This window comes from Epinephelus fuscoguttatus, linkage group LG1 (assembly GCF_011397635.1).
Source record: "Epinephelus fuscoguttatus linkage group LG1, E.fuscoguttatus.final_Chr_v1".
NCBI classification, from domain to species: Eukaryota; Metazoa; Chordata; class Actinopteri; order Perciformes; family Serranidae; genus Epinephelus; species Epinephelus fuscoguttatus.
The window spans coordinates 22,672,200-22,686,074 of NC_064752.1; the positions used below are offsets into that span (position 1 = coordinate 22,672,200).

Sequence of the window (13,875 nt, forward strand, 5' to 3'; positions counted from 1 at the left end):
TTTTCAGCCCATCTAGCTCCTTAAAGCTAGCACAGCCCGCTCGGCAGCTATTAGACGAGCCTCATGTCATTTCCATCAACAATGGGCAGCGACAGGTGACCTCACTTGTTCCCCTTCTTCCCACCGTGCCCATCACTGCTTTCAGCCTCCCTCCTCCTCTATTTTTTCACCTCTTCTTCTTTCTCAAGGCTAGCTAATATCTTAATGCCGCTCCGTCCCGGCTCTCTATCAACACTCCCCAGCACTGATAATGCAGACTGACAGGTCAACCGCGTGCAGCTGAGAGAAGCGAGAGCAATACAGCGGAGGGTTAAAAAAAAAAAAAAAAAAAAGCCTTTAAGGATTTCTTCTGGCTTTAATGTGAGCAAAGTAAATGAATGACATAGTGATACAGGGAGTTAAGCCGAAGAATAAGGACACTGAGGAGTGGAAAATTTCAGACTGAAGAACTGTCAGGATAAAAGCAACACCATGAATACGATTCAGTGTAGCTGAGAGGCAGGCTACAGCATGACCTTGGAATTATGAATTGCTACATTTGGTCAAGATTTTCTTATTCATGTAAATGCTGCAGCTCTTCAGACAAGTTAAAAGCAGCTGGAGTCAGACAGGTTCAAATTTTAATCCAAGTGGGTATAATCAGTGCATGCATAAGTTCTAATAATGCGAGATATTAATGCAACACTGCAGCTATTGCCAACGCTGAAAAACATGCACTTGGAATGTACCTTCTAATGAGGCGTTAAGTGTCTCTTCTATAGGAGGGTTATCGCTTCAATCTTTTGTCTCAGCTCTGATCAGTCAGAGAGAAATGAGCCTAGCAGTAATCCTTGAGGTGTCAGCGCGTGATTGACAGATCCATTGCCTCTTGTGACAAGTATCTGGTTAGACACATCTGATCTGTGGACGGAGCCGAAACACTGAGTGTCAGCCTCTGACAGGCGGGACAAATGGCATGCTTGCTCTGAACTGTTGTCACGTCTCGAAGTGCAAAAGGTTAAATTCGTCTTTCTTTTGCACACAAACTCACACACATTATGCCCACGCTCGTGCTTTAGTATGCCAGTTATGGCACTCAAGTGCTCATAAACCAAAAATTCCATTACAAGTTTATATCCAGCTGGGCTCTGCAGGCAAAATTAATTCAGCTGCAGCCCTATCTGTTTTCCTCATACCACCTGTACCTGCCTGAGGGTTTCAGGCCTAAAGAGCCCTGTCAGGCAAACCGGACCAGCCTTAACCTTATTTACTGCGTCCGCATACATCTGAGTTCCCATCTCACATGTCACAGACTGTCCTTACTCAGACAGGCGGAGGAGACGTCCCTGGAGGGTTAAAGATAACATGGGAGAGCTCTTATTAATAATCCAATCTAAGTGTGCAGAGCTAAAGCAGTTTGGTTAGAAGCATGAACTTCCTATCACTTCAGCGCTGTCATGATCCATTTTTCCAGGCGTTTCTATCGAAGTTGACACTTGCAGCGTTTTTATTCAGAGTTTACATCCCTGCCTCCGTTGGCCAAAATACACATTCACATTCGGGAAGTGAGTAATATAAACTCATGAAGGCTACAAAGGCAGTGTGGGCTCAGAGGGAGTGCTTTCATACAGACGGGCTGATTGTTCTCTGTTCCTTCGTGTAATTGCACACGCTGTCCTCTGCTAGCTCTCGGCCATCAGGTGGAGTGAGAGCTCCACTGACTCACCTTGTTCATTACCTGAGGCCTAAGGTGCAGCTTGTATTCCCCTCCCCCCTCCTCCTCCTCCTCCTCCTCCACCACCACCTCCTCCTTATTGGTACATTTTGGGGGGAGAGATGAAAAGCAGGAGTGGGCGTGGGGTGAAAGTTGTCCTGGCTGCCACAGGGCGTGTCACTGAACAGGTATATAGAAAGTAGGAGAGAGAAAGAGAGGCACACACAGAGGAAAGACAAGGAGCAGGAAATGTAGCTGAGTGTCTCAGGGGACGACTTCCTAGTAACCTGTCTGGGTGGAGCCTCAGCAGGCTGGGCTGGGAGCGGCCGGCAGTGGTGGTGCATTGTGTGTGCTGGTTTGAATGGTGTGCACACTGGTCTGTACGTATACGTGTGTGTGTGTGTGTGTTTCCTTTTTTTTTTTTTTCACCTGCTATGAGAGCTCACACCACAGGTGACAGTGGAGCCGTGTGGAGCCTGTGCCGAGGAGGACATGAGGTCCGAGAAGGAGGAGGGGAAGGCCGGTGAGTGACAGATAGGAGAGGAGATAAAGGGGGAGGAAAGGTATTGTTTTGGAGGAGAAGTGAAGGCCATAAAAGCGGCTTGTATGAGCAGGCTCAAGTTCACGTGTTTGTACGGTGTGTGTGAAACTGCCTGCACTGATTGTATGAGAGGAATTTGAGTGTCATGAGAAATATGTGTCATACAAAGTCCTTCTGCTCAAGTACTGCACTCAAGTATAATTTAAAGGTACTCATGCCTTACATTTTATGCTACATGACATGCCACACATGCCACAGTGCAGAGGGGAATCTTTAGACTAGAAAACATATGATCACTTATGAACTATAATACAATGTTATAGAATAATCTACCAGTCTAACAGTATGTAACAGTGTGCAACTAACAATTACATTTATTATTGATTAATCTACCATAGGGGTTTAGGAGAACATCAACACACTTGATGATGATTACATAATGTTTTGTCATACTGTGTCAGACCCCCAAACACTGTAGCAGTTACAAAAACTGTATTTTCTTAATCTGTTTACCAAAAGAATCCTACAAGCACTTTTTTATACTGATGTAGGCAAATGTCACTGCCTTTGCTCAGATTGCACAAGCAGTGATGCTGGATGTTTCAGGGATTGTGATATATTTTTGTTTATTTATTAGTTTATCCATCAAATACAATGTGAAAAACATTGTAACAGGTTACAGATGTGTTGCATACAGGTTTTCCTGCCACTACTAAATAGGGATATTCTTATACACGTGCTATGATTATATAAAAAAAATTAACAAAGTGTACAATCATGTCACACAAATACAAATGCAGATACCAATGATCTGATTGCATAAAAAGTGAACATCATCTTTTTATGCATGTGGTTGTGTGTTCTTATTCTATGACAGTTTTGCTAAAATTTGATTTTAAGAAACTGCAACATATCTCCTTGCTTACTGTATCACAATATATCGCAATGTATCGTAACACATATTATATCTCAATATTCTTGCCAAAACACAGCCCTAATCCACCTGTTATTTTCTTGATTTATAAAATAAATTTTTGGTTTATAACATGTCAGCAAATAAGGAAAAATGCCCCACTTCTCAGAGCTTATATTAATTTAAATAAATTTTATTTAATTTAAATTATTTATTTAACCATTATTTAACCAGGAATTCCCATTGAGATTCAAAATCTCTTTTAAAAGAGAGACCTGGCCGAAGTAGCAGCCTATCAAAACACATTTAAAATGCAACGCATACAACATATAAAACAAACATTCCACAATAAAACAACAACTGTTCAAACAAACCAACCTCTCAAGAAAAACAAGCGCATGTCTCTGTCACCACATTCTTTATGATGCAATTAAATTCACTGATGGATATGAGTGTTTATAATTTTAGATCTTTTATGGAAATTGCTGCATGACCAAGGTGCAGAGTAGGAAAATGCAGTTTTGCCTAGAAAACCCAAAAAGGGCTAAACTGTCTTTTTTCTCAGACAGACAGCCGCAAAATATATTTAATGTACTCTCGTAGAAGAGTGAGAAAACAAGAAATGATTCACATTTGGGAAGCTGGAACCAGCCATTTCGCTCGAAAAGTCAGAAAATATTGATTTCTGGTATGAAAATAGCTGCTAATTAGGTTTCTGACAGTCAGCTAATCAGTTAATTAACAAATCATTTTGGCTCTAATGTTAACTAGTCAAAATTAGCTCAATCGCAACAGGTTGCAGGAGTAAACTCTGCTTACAGCATGTGATACATTTTTAATAATAACATTATTAATCGAACAATATGTCCTAATTTATGTATCATACAACAATATGACATCCAGAAAATGTTCCATTCTACATAATAATAGTATTTTTAGATTTTATATTTTAAATATATGTTTCTGAAAATGCTATCAAACTGTGGTTCTGTATTTTGGGGAAAAAAACACCAAACTTTTATGCATTATTTTTACAAAATGTTATCATTGCTTATGTAAATATAATCTGAGCTCTCCCTCCACCACAGTGTATATGTTTACAGCAATACACACTGTGGGTTATTTTACGTGATTTATTTTTGCACCTCGACTCTTTGGCATTCAACCTTTAAGTGCTGATTTATTTAAATCTATTCCATAACCGAGACTTATTTATTGTTGTCCTTATGATAAGAGCTAAATGCTGACCTAGATATGAGATGTTCATATGGATAATATGGTAATCTGTTAATCTTCTATAATCATTGCACATGAACGGAGTGGTATTTGGTGGTATTTGGTATCTGTGCAGTATTACAGACTTCAGTAGCCCAGCAGACATACTAAAGCTCGTATAATCTGAGAGAAAATAGCACTGAGAGACAATAATATCTGCATTGGCTCTTATGTTTGAGTGAATGTAGGAACCAGATATTATCCAGGATGTGAAGATACATTATGGATGATTGAGGCTGTTCAGAGAAACTGGCCTATTTGAGGTCTATTGAGTCTCACGGGGAGTCTTCTGTTACAGTTAGTCATCTTTATTTTTTGCCTGGATGTCACACAGGTTTGTGTGTGTGTGTGTGTGTGTGTGTGTCTACACGTTCATATGCACTCGTGTGTCGTGGTGGTTTATGAATGAATAGAGATGAGTTTGGTTCCACTGGGGTTTGCGTGACTCCTACTGCGGCTGATGTACTCTGCACCCTGAGGTCACCACTCCAAACTGCAGAAGATAATGAGTTTGACCGATTGCTCTGCAGCAGACAGATGGTACCATCACTATAAGCTTCACTCTCACAGCTTCGTTGTGAAGTCCTTCACCACAACTATAAGAGACAACATGTGGCAAATCTCCATATAGAGCATCATTTTGTTGTTTTGTCTTTTAGTATAATTTCTCTTCAGTCTCTATGTGAGCTGCAGCTACCCCGAGCTAATCAAGGACCATTATTACTTTCCTCATCTGCACAAGTGTTATACTGAATATTAATGAGAACAGAACAGGTATTTGTTGCCATGTTTTGCACGATTCAGATTCCTCAGCAAAGCTTTTAAAGTTTTATACACAAGATTCAGTGGCAGCTCCAGTGCCTCATGCCGCTTGTGGAATTATTCTGCCATGCCCCGGGACATGAGGGAGGTCGTGTATTAAATCATGCAGATTTCCAGTTCTCCGCAGACCAGATCCTGCTGTTTTTGACAGATGCTGAGTCCCCATCACAGATTCAACAGGGACGATAGGGCCTGAGGCACTTTGGTCTCAGTGGTTTATATGAGATGGTTGACATCATGGTCCCCACCCCCTTACCAGTTACTCTGGTCATCCAGTGAGATATAGATACTCAAACCTAAGATGCTCTATTGTAACCATATGGAATGGTTTACACTTACTGTATCATGAGTGGGCGTGGTCATCTCTCCCCCACATCCCCCGCCTCCACCCACTTTGTTTTTAAGTGTTGTAAACGGCTTGTGAATGGATGAAAGCAGATTCAAAACAATACAACACTAGATACAGCACACAGTGCAATATTTGCTCCTTATTTTGCCACTTGTTTAATCTGCAAGCTGAATATCTAAAAGAGAAAGAGATCCAGTGCCAGACCTAGCACATTTGGCACCCTATACAAGCTTCCTAGCACCCTCCACTCCCCCAATTTTTATCTTCCTCTTCTCCTTATAATGAATATCAACACAAATAAACAACTTAGTCAACAAACAATAATAATAAATAACAGAAGATAAGAGAATACAGCATGTGCAAATACAACCCACTCCACCATTTCTGTAATGTTGAGGGTTTTTCTCTTTAATGGAGGCGGGGTGGGGTGGAGGGGAAATTTTGGCACCCTCTCTCCGGTTGGCACCCTAGGCGACTGCATATGTCCCCTATAGGAGGATCCGCTACTGAAAAGATTGCCAGATCTTGTGCGAGTGTGTTTCTGTGACAGAGACAGGGCTCAGGCAAAGTTAATTTTCAGCTGATTTGTCCGTCTGGAAAATGGCATTTTAGTGTCAGAATGTTTGGAGGATATGTGGCTTGTGAAAACTGGGTGCATTATTTACTTCAGTGACTCTGGGAGGAAAGACTCAGTTATAATATGTGGTCACGTTCACCACTCCTATTGGAATGAATGGACTCAGGACTGCTGCAGGTCTCCTAAAGGAGTGGGGCCGTGATGAAACCCAGATGCAGATACAGGGAGGGACTCTAAAGTGAGCCTTCCTCTTTCTGGACCCACTCCGTTACAGGTGTTTGCCCTTATGGACCAACAGACTTAAACGCTTACTTCCACTAAGTCTATGCGGGCTCAGGACTGCCCCACTGTAAAATCACCAAGAGTTTGAGGGCTCTTATGTCGAATTTTTGAGCCATTTATTCACACTCATGGTAACTTCCAAATATGTTGATTTGGTCAAACAGTGCTATTGTGCTAATTAAAGGAGAAGTCCGGTATTTTGCACTTTGAGCCCCATTTCTGGGTTGTTTATGATGAAATAGAGTGGTTAAGACAAAAATAGTCTACCTAATAATAATACCTAATAATCACCCTAAATGTTGGTTTTCAAAGCCATGAAACTCACCGAGTGGTCAGTGGTGTTTGTTGATGTTCTGACATAGAAATCGTAGCAAACTTTTTTTTTCATCCGTGTTTTCGCTATTCATCTTGATTGTGGAACTATTTTTTCAGCTGCCTCACACCCGTGTGTAAACTTCCACTCGATCGCTCGTTTGACCCTGAGGCGTTATACACTCCAACCCACTTGATGGCGGTAATGCTCCTTTACATGGGTGTTGCCAACCGGCAGGAAACCATTGCAATGTAGTGGGACACAGAGAAGAAGCAGAAGCAAATCCATTGTGCAGTTGTTTAAACTTATTACAAAACACTTTCGTTCGTTCTCGTTCTTCCTCCAGGAGAGCACACAGCACTGTCGAGGCGGCACTTAGCTGATCTAAAAGACTGCAATGCCTACAACCTTGTTGTAAAAAAAAAACTTTACTTTTCTGGTGGCGGATTACTACCAACAGACAATGAGGCTTCTATAGAAAACCAATGGGGTAGACAAAATGTCAAATAAATCATCACGGAAACCACAGTTTGCTACGATTTTTATGTCAGAACATCACCGAACACCACTGACCACTCGTGAGTTTCATGGCTTTGAAAACGAATGTTTAGGGTGGTTTTAGGACAGATTCACACATGGCCATATGCAGCAGTGTAAAGCCAGGCAGGGGAGAGCAAAATTCTCCGAAAATGCGCAGTCGTCACTAGGGATGGGTCACCATTTTCGAATTTCGAATAGTCGTTTTATTTTTGAAAAATCGATTTTTTAATGCAACTATTACTATTCGCCGTCTTATTACCCCCCCCTTTATTTGACATGCAATTCAGCTCCTAACCGCACAAGGGCAGTATAGGTTTGCTACAGCGGTGTGAAATGGGCTACCAGCTAGTTTGATGCTCTTCTACAAACAGGAGAAACATGCAGAGACTACTACAGACATCAAAAAGTTCCGTGTGGAACAACTTCGACAAAATAAATGAAAATGAGGTGCAGTGCAAACTCTGTGAGGCAAAGCTTGCGTATCACAAGTCTACAACAAGTATGCACAGTCATTTGAGAGTGAGGTACACAGGAGGCGGCGAGGGACAGTAACACCAGGGCCACACCGCCCGCGGAAGCGCTGCGAATAGCCTCAAAGCACAGAGAAGCGAGGCCAGTTTCCTTTCGGCACCCATGTTAACCGATTGTGTCATCCACACCAGCGGCGCGCAGCTCCGTGGCTGGCTCGTGCCCTGCAGTGATCGTTTTGGTGTCTGGTCTATTTTCTGTGCGAGCTGCGACCCGCGACCCGCGAGCAAATGTGTCAAGCTGGGTGACGGAGACAGCAGCTGGGAGCAGAACCGCTTGTCGACTGGTGTGGAGAAATGCCCCATGTGAACGGATGTGCTCTGGCTCGGGTGAGAATGTCGGTGTGCTGCGTTTCGCAGCACTTCCGCGGGCGGTGTGGCCCTGGCATTCGAAAAATTGTCGAATAGTTGCCATGATTTTCGAATAGTGTTTTTGCTTGTGCTGCCCATCCCTAGTCGTCACTATTTTGGTCTTAGCCACTCTATTCCATCATAAACAACCCAGAAATCGGGCTCAACATGTAAAATACCGGACTTCTCCTTTAACAGGGAACCCACACTCCAATTCAATAAAGGAACTTCAGGAAGTTAATGCTCTTGCACACAACCCCTGTAAAACCACAATGTCACATTTCTACACTTTGTTTTTATATGATTTTAACAAACAAGATGCAGCATGTTTATTAGTCAGCTTTAAAGGTGCTGGTGATGACATGCTGAGCCAGGCTAGTTGTTTGCCCCTGTTTTCAGTTATTATGCTAAGCTAAGCAAACTCCAGCTGCACAGACATGAGAGTGGTATTGATCTTCTCATCTGACTCCCACCAAGAAAGCAAACATAGGTATTTCCCAAAATGTCGCACTATATCTTTAAACTAAATGTCAGCCTCACAACCTCTGTCATTTCATAAGAGTCCTCACATTTTCACACACGCACACAGTAAGTCAGTTAAAGTGTGCGAGGGTTCATTGCTTAGTGCTTCAGGGTGAGGGGGGAATGGAGTTAAGGCAATAATATTTGAGTCAAAACAGACATGCTCTGACATGTCACCTGCAGTATGAGAAGTGGAGGAATCGACAGGGTGGAGCTTAAGAGGGACAAGGGTCATCGCAGTTCACTGAATTAAGAAACTAAGCTCTTAAATACAACAATTAGTGTATAAAATCACCTCATTATCATGGCTTTGCTGACATAAATCAAATGACTCTCTGCTTCCTGTTCAGAGCCGCCATGTCAGCCAAGTTAATCACTGTCTAATTTATTTCATGTAAACCAAACCCGTGCACAGTGAATGATACCGGTGTCAAGTGACAGCAAGGGTATGTTTTTCAAAATGCAGCCCTCAACAACAGTATTAGAAATCTAAATAGCCTTGTCCACGTTCTCGATGCTCTTCCAGTGGCACATCCTTGGCAGCGTGCCTAATCTGCACATAATAAACGTGTGAATCAATTACAGCTATCTGCACTAGGCATCCTTGCACTGACCTCAGTTGTAATGTAAACCCACAGGCAATTAATTAATGGAAGCTGTTCCCAATAGATACTGTATACTTGCACAGATATGCCGCACATGAGGACAGATAGCTACAGCACACACACATCAACATGGATACAAACAACATGCGGGACATACGCTTCAACCTTATTAGCATTTTATCTGCTTTCGAGTACAGTGTTTGAAGTATCTTTTAAAGGGAAAATGATAAAATGATCAACATATATATTAGAATTTTATAGATGTTCTGAACTAGAGAGCGATGTTTCCTCTGCAGACCACTATGAATTACCATTAAGTGGTGAATACTCTGGTCAGGTAGGCATGAGAGCCAGCAGCATGCATTATTTATGGCCATATGTATTATAGAGTGCCAGTGTAATACCCGGAGTAGGAAATTGACCTGAGCCTTACATGCAGGGCCTTTTCAGGATGCAGAAAATACAGTGCTCCAAGTCTAAGCGTGTCAAGGCATCAGGACTTAAGTATTTGCTCCAGGTTCTTTTTGACTTCCTGGTTCATGAGATGGAGCAACTCAATCACTAGAATAAATGTCAGCATATGTTGCATTTCTGTTTTTCATGCAACACTGATTAACATGTGGTTAGGTTTAGGTACTAAAACCACTTGGTTAGGGTTAGGAAAACATTATATTTGGGCTTAAAATACCCAGTATGGTTGCTACATTAAGCTGGAAATGTCCTGATGTGTTGTTAAAAAAACCCACTCTTGTTGCTACAAACACTGGTGAAAATTTCCTGACCTCTCATTAAAAATGTCCTGACCTCTTGTTAAAAGCATACCAACCTTTGTCGCTACAAACACAGCTGGAAATGTCCTGAACTGTTGTTAAAAATAACCATTTTTGTCGCTACAAACACAGCTGGAAATGTCCTGAACTGTTGTTAAAAATAACCATTTTTGTCGCTACAAACACAGCTGGAAATGTCCTGAACTGTTGTTAAAAAATACTCACCGTTGTCACTATAAACATGCCTGGAAATGTCCTGATGTTTCATTTAAAAAAAAAAAAATTAAAAAAGGGGGGTTTCGAAATTTGGTGTGCTGCTTAGCAGCTGTCTCATCTAGGTGTCATGCCATCCACCATCTCCTCCTCCTCCTGATGAGAAACTCATCTTGTATACAAATAATCTGAACTACACCATTTGTACAAAACGTACAAATGTAACATATCTTTGTTTTGCAGAAACATACAATGCCAGTATTTTATTGTTGTGACTGAGCTGGATCGAGGCTTTTCTCTTCTTTTACCGCTGTTTGACGATTATGCATGTCAAATCTGCAACTATACCGCCCACGCAGGTCTATACAACCTCTTTTTCATTACTGCACAAGTTCCTCCTGAGACTATAGTACAAATTAACAATGAAGATGCTAAATATAGTCCTGCCGATTAAAAAAAAAAAAAGCCCCTTACTGCTGCAGCCTACCTCTGCCACCCACCCGGCCTCCCCGGGATTTGAGACTCAGCAGGTAGCCGCTGACAGAATGAATAGGTTTATTTGTGAAGCCTCTCAGTCTCAGTCTTCTTTTCTCTTGCTTTCCATCCTCTCGTCTTTTCTGACAGATTTGGGTTTCGTGCTGATTTGATGCTTTTCTTTTATAAATCCTGTCTTGTCCTGTAAATTTGACTTGAGATGTAAACAGAGTGTGCAGGGATCACAGGATGTTTCATTCAGACTCTTGTAAGAAAACTTAAAAGTTTTCACAAACTTTGGACAAATGCTAGTACTAAACTTTGGACTAGAACTGCTACAAGTACACGAGTTATGTTTTTTGTCTGTTTTATTAGCTTGATTAATGACTTATGTTGTGCCCGAAATTCCATACTGTCAGGCTATTTAACAGTGTGTGAGATCTTTTGTTACATCCAAAGTCTCAGTATGAAACCATTAATACAAGAGTTGCATTCTATTTCCAGGGAAATGTTATGCAAAATCTGAACACAGCACCACACAATGCACCACACAGACACAGACAGCGACCAACAGCTCTGAAATATAAACAACACTTCAATTTAAGTTTATTTTTTTCTCAGTGCATCTGAAAAGATGCATGCTACTGTTTATGTACCCAAACATATGTTGAATGAAGGTACACATATTGGGTATGTAGTGAATAGTGTGCAATTTTGTAAGGACCATAATGCTAGCCATGGTAGCAGCTCTGTGAGACTGTATTCAGCACAATGCTGCTTTGAGCTACATGCTAACACTACCATGGCATAAATGCACACAGTGATGATGCTAACATGCTGATGTTTAGCACTTACATGTTTACTGTGTACAGTATCTAAGTTTAGCTTGTTAGCGTGTTAACATTTCCTATCCATCCATCCATTTTCATCCGTTAATCCGGGGGCAGCAGGCTGAGCAAAGCACCCCAGACGTCCCTCTCCCCAGCAATGCTTTCCAGCTCCTCCTGGCAGACCCCAAGGCGTTCCCAGGCCAGATGAGATATGCAATACCTCCAGCGTGTTCTGGGTCTGCCCCAAGTCCTCCTACCAGTGGGACGTGCCGTAACTCCCCCAGCGGGAGGTGTCCAGGAGGCATCCTGATCAGATGCAGGAACCACCTCAAGTGTCCCCTCTCAATGCGAAGGAGCAGCGGCTCTTCTCCAAATTCCCTCCGGATGTCTGAGCTCCTTACCCTATCTGTAAGGCTGAGCCAAGCCACCTTTCTGAGGAAACTCATTTCGGCCGCTAATATGTGATCTCATTCTTTCGGCCACTACCCAGAGCTCATGACCATATGGTGAGGATTGGGACGTGGACCAGTAAATCAAAAGCTTTGCCTTCCAGGCCCAGCTCCCTCTTCACCACGATAGTCCGGCGCAGCACCCACAACACTGTAGAAGCTGCACCAACCCACGATCCATCTCACGCACCATTCTTTTTTCCATTTCTGATTAACATGAAGCACAGCTGAGGCCGATGGGAATGTCATTAGCTTTGAGGGGTTTGAGCCAAAGTATTATACAAACTGAAGTTTTGAGCTGCTGGTAGTGCAAGATTAAGGGTCAGGGGATCCTCAAAGCAATCAGGATTCCTTCTCTGGGTACATTGTGCCAAACTTATGAGCTATTTTACTCTACACCAAAGTGGTGGCACAACAGATCGGCATTGCCATCCCTAGAGCCATGCGGCTAACGTGGCTAAAAACAAAAGATCAGGTCTGAGACATCAGGGTGTATGTTGAAATCGATGGTTTGTGTTGACAAGTGCTATCCGTTCCATATTAAACATATTCTCTCCTGTGCGGCTTAATTCTCCTGAGACAGCCAGAGCATCATATGAGGAAGCACTCTAAAGCAACACACAGTATTAATAAGATGAGGCTTATCACTCGCTTGCCATCAATACAAAACTCGCAGGGTTTATTTCAGTCCATCCGCACTCCTCTTTTTACTGCCTGTCAAGGCTATAGTGGTACCTGCATGATGAGTTTAATCAAGAGCTGAAGCAGACTGTTGTCTTCTCCCAGAGCAATCTCAGCTGATCTTTATACCGTAATTAGTGGAGGCCAGAGCTCAGCAGACATATGCTCCTCTCATAATGCAGCGCAGAAATAGCCAGCTGTGAACACACTCACAAACACACGCACACCCACACAAACACAAATCAGGTAATAAAGCAGCAACATGGGGAAAACACTTCACTGCATGGACTAATATAATGATGAGTATATGCTCACAGCTGATTACATCATACATATATGACGCCTGTGAAGCTTCTGTTTGCCTTCTGGTGTTCACTCTCCAACCTGCACAGTACATGTGACTCTTTATCTCTGCCTCATCCACTCAGCTTCATAAGTGCTTGTCTGTGTTTGATTAATTAGAGATGTTTCATGTTGACCTTCATTAGTTTCATCACTTAATTAGTCAATAGTTATTTAACCCAACAGGTAAAAGTGTGAAGGACCAGCAGATGTGATTGCAGAGTGATCTAACAGACAAAGTAGATTAACCATGCAGATACATGATGTGCATTTTCTTGGTCTATGTATCCTCTGTTGCTTGTTTTATGAAGGAATTCTTACAAAGCAATGCTGCTTAGGGTGTAGGGGGCAGGCCAGCTACAGGTTTTGTTCGGCAGATAGAATCTTCATAAATGAACACCACTTTTATGATTTTTGAAGCACAAATGTAATCATTACAAAAAAAAGCTGGGGCGTCAGTGGCTTAGTGGGTAGAGCAGGCAACCCATGTACAAGGCTGTTGCCGCAGCGGCTCGGGCTCGAATCCAGCCTGTGGCCCTTTGCTGCATGTCACCCCCCTCTCTCTCCCCCCCTCATGCTTACCTGTCCTGTCCATTAAAGGCAAAATGCCCCAAAAAATATCTTGAAAAAAAAAAGAAATAAAAAGCTAACATTAGGCTATAAACCAACTACACCACAGCTGAATGCAACGTCAACACCACAACAAGCCTGTAAAGCTGTGTTCAGTGTGATGACATCCTGTAGTTTCATTTAACCACTTGTTAGCAACCATCTTTTCTCAGACACCAAAAGGCTTCAAAATTCAC

The 13,875-nt window shown here is 42.3% G+C and overlaps 1 protein-coding gene across 1 annotated transcript in view; it reads left to right on the forward strand.

Annotated features, from left to right (window-relative positions):
* Positions 1-13,875, forward strand: part of LOC125900376 (kazrin-like) — a 155,130-nt gene that overhangs the window by 122,890 nt on the left and 18,365 nt on the right. The window lies entirely within an intron of this gene.